Consider the following 9,090-nt stretch of genomic DNA (forward strand, 5'->3'; position numbering starts at 1 on the left):
ATCAGTATCAAAGAGGTAGGTAAATGTGATTAATATTATAACTCCAAATGTGAGAATGTGCTTTGGAAATATTTGACCATCTAGGTCATTATTATTCGAAAGTATATATGTGGCAGCCAAGTGTTGCGTTTAATGATATTATAGATCGAGATGAAGCTCTAGATTAACTTCATCGAACAGTTGAAATGAATGACCAATAATAGTGATTGAGAACACTTTGTCTTGCTTAAAACTTACTAAGCATTAAATGCTTACTCCGTTCTCTGTTTTATAGATTTTGGTTCGTCAGCTATCGGACTCGGGATTATTGAAGTCGAAGTCGCCCACACTATCAAAGCCCTTTTGGTACACTTTTGGTTGAACTCTGAAAATGGCATGTATAGGACTACCCTTTTGTAGTGGGTCATGGACCCTTTGGATTTGTATAATTTTTTATAGCCATGCGAAAATGGCTTATATATGTTTGAGCATAATGTTATAATCATTTGGTATGGATATGGTTATTGAGAGGTGTGGATATGCTTAACAAGGATTGGCCATGGGAATGGTTAATCACTATCATAATTTGTGCTATTTATGCTAAAAGGGCTAGTTGAATCCTGGAAACTATGAAATAGGTAAAGTCTACCTTAAAGGCAGATGCTGACAGCAGCAGTGATGTAGATTTGGAAAATCACTAAAAATAGTAGGAATAAAATTAAATAGTGAATAAATTATTTAAATGAACCTTGATGAATCCACTTTCATATGGAAGAAACAAAACGGTCATATGAGTGGTATGTTAAGAGATAATTAGGTTTTCGTGAGACAGGGCCAGAACGGTTTCTGGATTCCCTGTTCCGATTTTGGAAATTCATTATAAATTAACCAGAGATAATTAGGAGTCATGCCATATATTTATAGATTCCCCTCTGAGTCTAGTTTCTATAGAAACAAACGGCATCAGCATTGAAGCCCTGTACAGGGAGATATCCAAATTGTAATGCATGAAGGTTAGTGTAGTCGCACCATGTAATAGGGGAGACTTTAACTAATAAACTGTACTAATTGGCATGACCATAAATTCTAGAAAAAAATATGTAGATGAACATATGAGTTTAGTTTCAGGGAAAAATTACGAAACTGATTTTCGAGTTTTAGAACTCAAGATATGATTTTTAAGGTGACAGTGACACAGTTAGCCAACTGCCTGGAAATTTTTAAATTGGACCGCAAAGAAGTGATTTAAGTCTGCAAACCCCTCGTGTCCGACTCCGGCGACGGACTCAGGTACGGGGTGTTATAGCAGGCTACTATGCGTACCCGATAACTTCGATCACGTGTGTAGTACTAAGTGCAGGCTACTACGTGTACTGGATAATTGGTCACATGTGTAGTACTAAGTGCAGGCTACTATGCATACCAGATAGCTTTGGCTACAAGTGTGAAAATATGTGCAGCCAACTGTGTATCAGTTATTATTCCGAAAAGTTCAACAGGAAAATCGATTAAGTAAAAATACATGTGAACATGATTATATGATGAATAAGTGCAGGTATATGTTTAAGAAAATTTTGAGCAATATGCTTGATATTTGAGTGAACTTCGATAAGACAAAATGGATTAAGTGAAATTATGTAAGAGTGAATTTTAGTAGTAAAACAGTGTTGGACAGCAGCCGTTGTGTGAATTTGAAAATTCACCAAAATTTGTGTAAGTTGAATTAAATTTCAAATAAATTATGGAATTAAATCTTCATGAGTCTCTTTTCATATAAAAGAAATAGGGGGAACAAAAGAGTTATATATTATGTGATATTATAATTTTTGTGAGACAGTTTTAGAATGAATTCGAGATCCCCTATTCTGACTTTGAAAATTTTTTTAAAAATTTAGAAAAATAATTATGGGTTATAATTTATATTTTTAGAATCCTTAATGAGTCTACTTTCAAGATAAAGAGACAAAAACATTATCTAAGTCTTGTACTATGAGATAAATAAATTTTAGTGAAGAAAGGTTGAAGCTGTCTAACAACAAAACAAGGGAGACTTTGAATAATAAACTGTACTTATTGGCTGGACCAAAATTTCTAAAAATTTTATGGTGGAAAGATATTTGAGTTTAGTTTTTGGGAAAATTTACGTATCTTAATTTGGAGTTTTGTGACTCCAAAAATAAATGATTTAGTGACTGTGACTCAAGAAAGCAGCTTAACCAAACATGTGTAAATGTACAATTGGGTTAGTTTTACTATGGAAAGCATGTTAGTAAATTGCTTATTATTTTCATGCGAGCTTACGAAGCATAAAGCTTACCCCTTCCTTTCTATTTATTTTAGTGTTGTCAGGTTAACTCGGGGTTGGAGATTGTCGGAGGCAGCATCACACTATTAAGCCAACACTTTGACAGTATAAACACATATGCTTGAATTATCAAGTGAGTGGCATGTATAGGAACCTAGTTTTTATAGCATGTGTTATTATAATTTGGCCACATATATTGGTCTTTAGTGAGCTAATGATTCTGACTTATAAATCTAGCTATTCATGTTATGTCTGATATTGGTGATGTGTATATGCTTATTTGCCATGCATGGTTGGTAATATGTTATGTGTTGTTGTGAATGTTTAAGTCCGTTAACGCCTCGAACCCTGTCCCAATGTTGGATACAGGAGAGGGGTGTTACATGTTAGGGTATTGGAAGTTGGCATGGAATACCCCAACAAAGATTTTTTTCTTGTTGCACTGAAGTGATACATCTTTATGAATGGTGCGAATTATCACGTCACAAAATCTCATTTGGAGAAATTTGAGAGAAAGTACGTCATTCGAGACGGGAGGTACAAATGAAAAGCCATGGCATCTTATTGAAAGAAGATGAGCTTGTGGATGATAAAAAAGTATTCAGCAAGTGCGTGATTCGATCACCCAATCTTCTCGCAAAATGTGTCTTGACTGGGATCTTTATTTTTCCTAAAAACGTAACTTTAAGATGTAATTTGCAAGTGTAAGTCCAGATCATCTGAGGCTAAACTTTGACCTGATATCTAACAGTATTCTACCTATGGTGAAGGCGAGTCCTAGGATTCCCATCCCAGTGTTGATTGCCAATATCCGTAGCTAGCACGATTACACACCATCATACTACAAAGCATGAGTCACAAAATAAAAGGCTATGGATAAGTTGCATCACAACTGGGACAGGTCGTACAATGATTTATGGCAATGGTGTTAGGTACTGGATTGGTATATACAAAGTTTCGTAACTGATCTGGAAATGTAGCAGCGTACTGTGATGATCGTCTAGTCCTTGGGAAAATAGTATTCAACCGACTCTTTTGGTTCTTCGATCAATGCAATGAAGCTTTCCGGAACTACAAGCCTTTGGTGTAAATTGATGGCTCCTGGTTGTATGGGAGGTATGAGCATCTTTTGTTGATGGCCATTGCCTAAGAAGGTAATCGAAAGATTTTGCCAATAGTGTTTGTAATAACTCCAAGAGAAAACGTAGATGATTGGGGTTTATACCTTAGCCGATTGTGTTGTCATATTTTCCCCTAGCCCGACATATATGTCATCTCTGATAGAGGATCGAGAATCTTGGCCATTATTAAATGACATGGTAGCCTTTGGGATTGCACTCACCATAGGTGCTATATACGGCATGTTAGCTCTAACTACCACTCAGTATGGCCTTTGGAAAGTGAGCGAGATCAAGTCATTGACATGGGTATGTAGTTGCCACTATTTCCACAATCAAGCTATACCATTTAAGGGTTCATTGTTTACATTCATGGGTATACTTTCTCGACATGGTAAAAGCTCTTCCAATATTGTTTCCATGAAATGTTGGATAACTTGCGTACCATTAACAACTTGGTGTGGCGTACCTTGCTAACATACCCTTCGAATAGTGGATGCAATCGTATGATGGTGTCTATGGTACGGGCACATGACGACGAACTTATTTGAATGCATCAATTCTATACTGAAAGGGATGCGTCATTTGCCAATAACCTCAATTATCAAAGAAACACACTTTCACCTAGTTCCTTTATTCCCAAAGCAGGAGACTGCATATGCTGGGAAGATTACGAGCGAACACGTTTGGTTCGAGGATGTCATAAGAGAAATTAGACAAAATATAGTAACAACAAACACTATGTATGTAGTGTGTCACTCGCATAGAAACCTACAATTCTGGGTGATAGAGCACACTAGGCCCAACCAGGACATATTAGGGGAATCATATCATATCAATCTACCAAAAAAGACTTGTGATTGTGGGAGATTCTAGGCACTTTCATTCCCATGCACATACATAGTTACTGCATGTGCGAATGTATGAATTGAGTAGACGCCTTATATCAACAATCTGTATAGACTGAAACGCATGCACAATGTATGGAGACCTAAATCCTCACCCGTTCCATATAAGAGTATGTGGCCACCAATGTCCAGCTTGGCATTCAAGTTGGCCCTAAACATCAACTTGTGTTCACTTGAATACAAACCAATATAGATATTTGAGAGCTAGAAACCAACAGAGGTTATGCGAATACTGTAAAAACCTAGGGCATATGAAAGCAACATGTCCTGTATTGAAGGGTACATTGGATCCACAACGTTGCTAGCATTCAATTTTTTCCAGTGATATAAAATTTATTACAATGCTTCCTTTTTGTTTACAAAATTTGTTCTATCTTTTTACTTACATTTCAATTCTATGTGTCACCGTCTACTAACATTTACATTGTGTAAAAATTTCTACTTTAAGCACTACTTTAAGTAAAATGTTAAAATTTACGTATAATTTACATTAAAAGTTAATAAAGACAAATATGTGTTGCAATAGAAATATAAAAAAAGATCACTTTTCTATTAATGTCATTTATATTTACATCATAATAAGTAAATAAAAAATATATCATCGGTGTCAGGCCAAATGTAGGCCATAGGATGGTGGCTGACAGATGTGCGCAGGACTTCTACACAAAACTAGTAGTGTTGGCTCCGGTTGTTGATCGTGATCATCTTCTTCTTTGTCACCTTCACTCTTGTACTCATGTTCATCTCCATCATCATCTTCATCTTCATCTCTACCTCAACTTCGTCTTCGTCTCCATCACTTTCCTCCGTGCTTGAGTGCAGTGTTATCCTAGCCTCTCATCGTGTGTCCTCTACTCTACGGTAAGGTGGTTGCATTGATGACCCACCTCGATAAAATAATGACACAGTGGGTTTTTGTGACACTATCAGTGAATAATCATATGATGTCGTGAAACTCGAATACGTAGGCATTCACCCAAGCATCGATACTGGCATCGGTGTTGCCATCGATGACAATACATGCATCATATCTAGCTCGGTGTTTACTGTTGGCACCAACATCATAATGGCGGCATAAAATGATAAGGACAGAGGTGCTCTGTAATATGTACTTGTGGGAGGGGTAGTTGTAGGGTGCTGTGGTGGAGCATAATATGGTGTTTGTGAAAAAAACACAGGGTTGGTGAAATGAACAAGAATTGATAAACCATAATTTATACATATTACTATCCCATGCTTAACATATTTTTTGGATGAATTATCCTTAGATTTGGTGAATTCGATGCTCCTAATCCTTTAATTTCATATTTTATACTTAGAAGAGCATAGGAGGGCAAAAAGAGCGAAAAACGGGCCAAAAACAGAGAAAATAGACCCATAGAGGAAATCAACACGGCCTGGACTTCCTCACACGGGTAAGCCACACAGCCGTGTCCATTTGGCAAGATCGAAGCACGACTTACACGGGTAGACTACACGCTCGTGCCTATTTAACAGCCTTGACCACGGTCTAGAGCAATCGTACACGGGCGTGTCACACGGGCGTGTCCCTGTCGAGCCCAAGTATAGTCCTATTCGGAAAAGGCCACTTTTGAGGGCTCTTAGGCATTCTAAAGCCTATTTAAACACCTGAGGAGGCACTAAGGAAGACACACGACGTAGGAAGCAAGGAATTACTCCAAGAAAGCTGATTAATCCATCTCAGAAGCCGGATTATTCATCAAGACTGAAGATCTCCCTTTAATTTCCATTCAGGAGTTTTGGGTTTTCTTTATATTTTGTATTCATTATTCTTCTGAAATGTTTTCTTTTATAATTATAAACTAAACCCCTAAATACCTAAGGGGAATGAAACCTAAGACGGATCTTGTTATTATTATCTGAATTGTATGATAAATATTTGACTTGTTCTTAATTATGTGTGTGTTCTTAATTCTTGTCTTAACATTCCAAGATATTGATTCAAGTTAATGCGCTTATTCAGGGGAGCAAAGTCCCTATCTAAGAGTAAATTTGTCATAATTAAGCAGAGTTGATTACATGCCTAGAGATAGGTGAAAAGTTTTTGCCGAATTAGGGTGAAAACTAATTAGGGGATCCATAGATCGAGTTAATGCAACACTATGGCGTTAATTAGAAAGAGATTTCAATTAATCAACCTAGGGTTAGATATTATTAGTCTCGATAGAGATAATAACAAAACTTAGGGATTTCTACAGATCAATTCAAATGAATAATTCGTCTAATTCAGAGTCAAATAACAAGTGAAGTCTAGGTGGATTTTTCCTTGGGTATTATCTTAATCAATCAAATTTTCTAAAAGTATTTTCCCCAATTTTCTTTCTCTCTAGTTAATTAGTTTAGATAAACAAATCCTTTAATTTTTAGGCTAGATAATAAAGAGAAAGTACTTACTAGTACTCTTGGTTCCTTTGGGTTCAACAATCTAGTCTTGCTAAAGCTATACTATTGTTCGATAGGTACACTTGCCTTCATCGCGATAATAGTTAGTTTCAGGAACGATTAATTATAAATTTTTAAAACCTTTCGCGAATATCACAAATCAAGTTTTTGGTGCCGTTGCCGGGGAACTAAGATTTTAGGAACACTCGATTTTTATTACTTTAGCCATTTTAATTTATTTGTAATTTAAATTTTTATTTTCTTTTCTAATTTTTCTTTTATTCTCTCCTGGCAGGTTTTTATAGTGTATGACTAGAAGAAACCCATCAGGACCATTACTGTTTGATAGTGAGATCGATCGCACAGTTCGCAGAAACTGAAGAGAAATAAGGCGAAGCTTAAGATACATAGAGGAAGAGCACGAGGACGATACTTCAACCACAACCGAGGAGATGGCTGAAAACCAGGAAAATCTGCTACCTCCTGCGATTGCCGCTGATCCAGTAAATCAGAATCCTGCTCCATGCACTATGTATGATTATGCTAAACCTACTTTAACAGGAACTGAGTCAAGTATAGTTAGGTCTGCTGTTACTGCAAATAATTTTGAACTGAAACCTAACACAATTCAAATGATACAGCAATTTGTTCAGTTTGATGGTTTGCAGGATGAGGATCCAAACAACCACTTGGCAAATTTTCTAAAGTTTTGTGATACATTTAAAATTAATGGCGTTTCTGATGATGCCATTTGCCTTCGTTTATTCCCTTCTTCATTGAGGAACAAAGCTAAACAGTGGTTGAACTCGTTACCACGAGGGTCAATCATTACTCGGGAACAAATGACCGAAAAATTTTTATTAAAATATTTTCTGCCAGCTAAAATAGCCAGATTACGTAATGATATCTCTTCTTTTGTGCAGATGGATTTAGGAACACTCTATGATGCATGGGAGAGATACAAAGACCTTTTAAGAAGATGCCCTCACCATAGGTTACCACTCTGGCTACAGGTTCAAATGTTTCACAATGGCTTGAATCCTTTGACTAGACAGATGATTGACGTAGCTGCTGGAGGAACTATCAATAATAAGACACCTAAGGAGGCTTATGAATTTATAGAAGAGATGCCACTGAATAATTATTAGTGGCAAGTCATGAGGATAAAGCCAACGAAAGCAGCTGGCGTTTTTAACGTTGATTCGGTCACCATGCTCTCTAATCAGGTAGAACTTTTGAATACAAAAATTGACGGTTTTCTTGGTTCTTCGTAGGTTCACCTAGTAATGCAATGCAATGCAAGTGGAGAGGATTGAGCAATTCAGAATACCCACCCTATGGCCACAACATGGAAAACGAGCAATTAAATTATATGGGTAATAATCCTCGACCTCAAAATAATCCTTATAGTAACACTTACAATGCAGGATGGAGGAACCACCCAAATTTCTCATGGCGAGGCCAAGGGAATCAGAAACCACCACCACTACCTCCAGGCTTCCAACAACAACCTTACCAGCAAGAGAAAAAGTCAAACCTTGAGGAGATGCTAACAAAATTCATCTTGATGTCAGAAACTCATTTTCAGAATACTGAGACAACACTTAAGAATCAACAAGCATCGATCCAAGGGCTCAAAACTTAGATAGACCAGCTCACTAAATTAATATCTGAACGACCAACAGGAAATCTACCTAGTAACATCGAACCAAATCCAAAAGAGCATGTAAAAGCAGTTTCACTAAGGAGTGGGAAGGTATTGCTGAATCGGAAAAGAAGCCACCATAAGAAGTTGAAAGAAGCAAAGGAGATGAGGAAAAATTCGAAAACAATTATAATCCAATGCCAAAGGAATATAAACCGCCAATCCCATATCCAGCAAAGTTGAAGAAAGACTGCATGGATGCACAGTTTGGTAAATTTCTTGAACTTTTTAAACAATTTCACATTAACTTACCTTTTGTTGAATCTATATCGCAGATGCCTATATATGCAAAATTTTTAAAGGAGATTCTAACAAAAAAAAAGGAAGTTTGAAGACCTGTCTACAGTGGAACTTAATGAGGAATGCTCAGCCATACTCCAAAATAAACTGCCAACCAAACTGAAAGATCTAGGAAGTTTTACTATTCCCTGTTTAATTGGTAATCTGAATGTTGATAAGGCGCTAGCTGATTTAGGCGCTAGCATTAATTTGATGCCATATAAAATGTTTAAACAACTTGGTCTTGGGGAACCCAAACCCACTAAGATGAGCATTCAATTAGTTGATAGATCTGTTAAATATCCTAGGGGAATTATAGAGGACGTACTTGTAAAGTAGATAAATTTATATTCCCTGTTGATTTCGTTGTGCTTGACATGGATGAGGATGTTG

At 36.7% G+C, this 9,090-nt stretch overlaps 1 non-coding gene across 1 annotated transcript; it reads right to left on the reverse strand.

The window, feature by feature from the left end:
* Window positions 1–7,603: 7,603 nt before the first annotated feature.
* On the reverse strand, window positions 7,604–7,710 carry LOC121229816 (small nucleolar RNA R71). Its single transcript, XR_005927772.1, has one exon. It is a non-coding gene; the product is annotated as a small nucleolar RNA R71 (small nucleolar RNA).
* Window positions 7,711–9,090: the final 1,380 nt, after the last annotated feature.

This window comes from Gossypium hirsutum, chromosome A05 (assembly GCF_007990345.1).
Source record: "Gossypium hirsutum isolate 1008001.06 chromosome A05, Gossypium_hirsutum_v2.1, whole genome shotgun sequence".
In the NCBI taxonomy this organism is placed as follows: domain Eukaryota; kingdom Viridiplantae; phylum Streptophyta; class Magnoliopsida; order Malvales; family Malvaceae; genus Gossypium; species Gossypium hirsutum.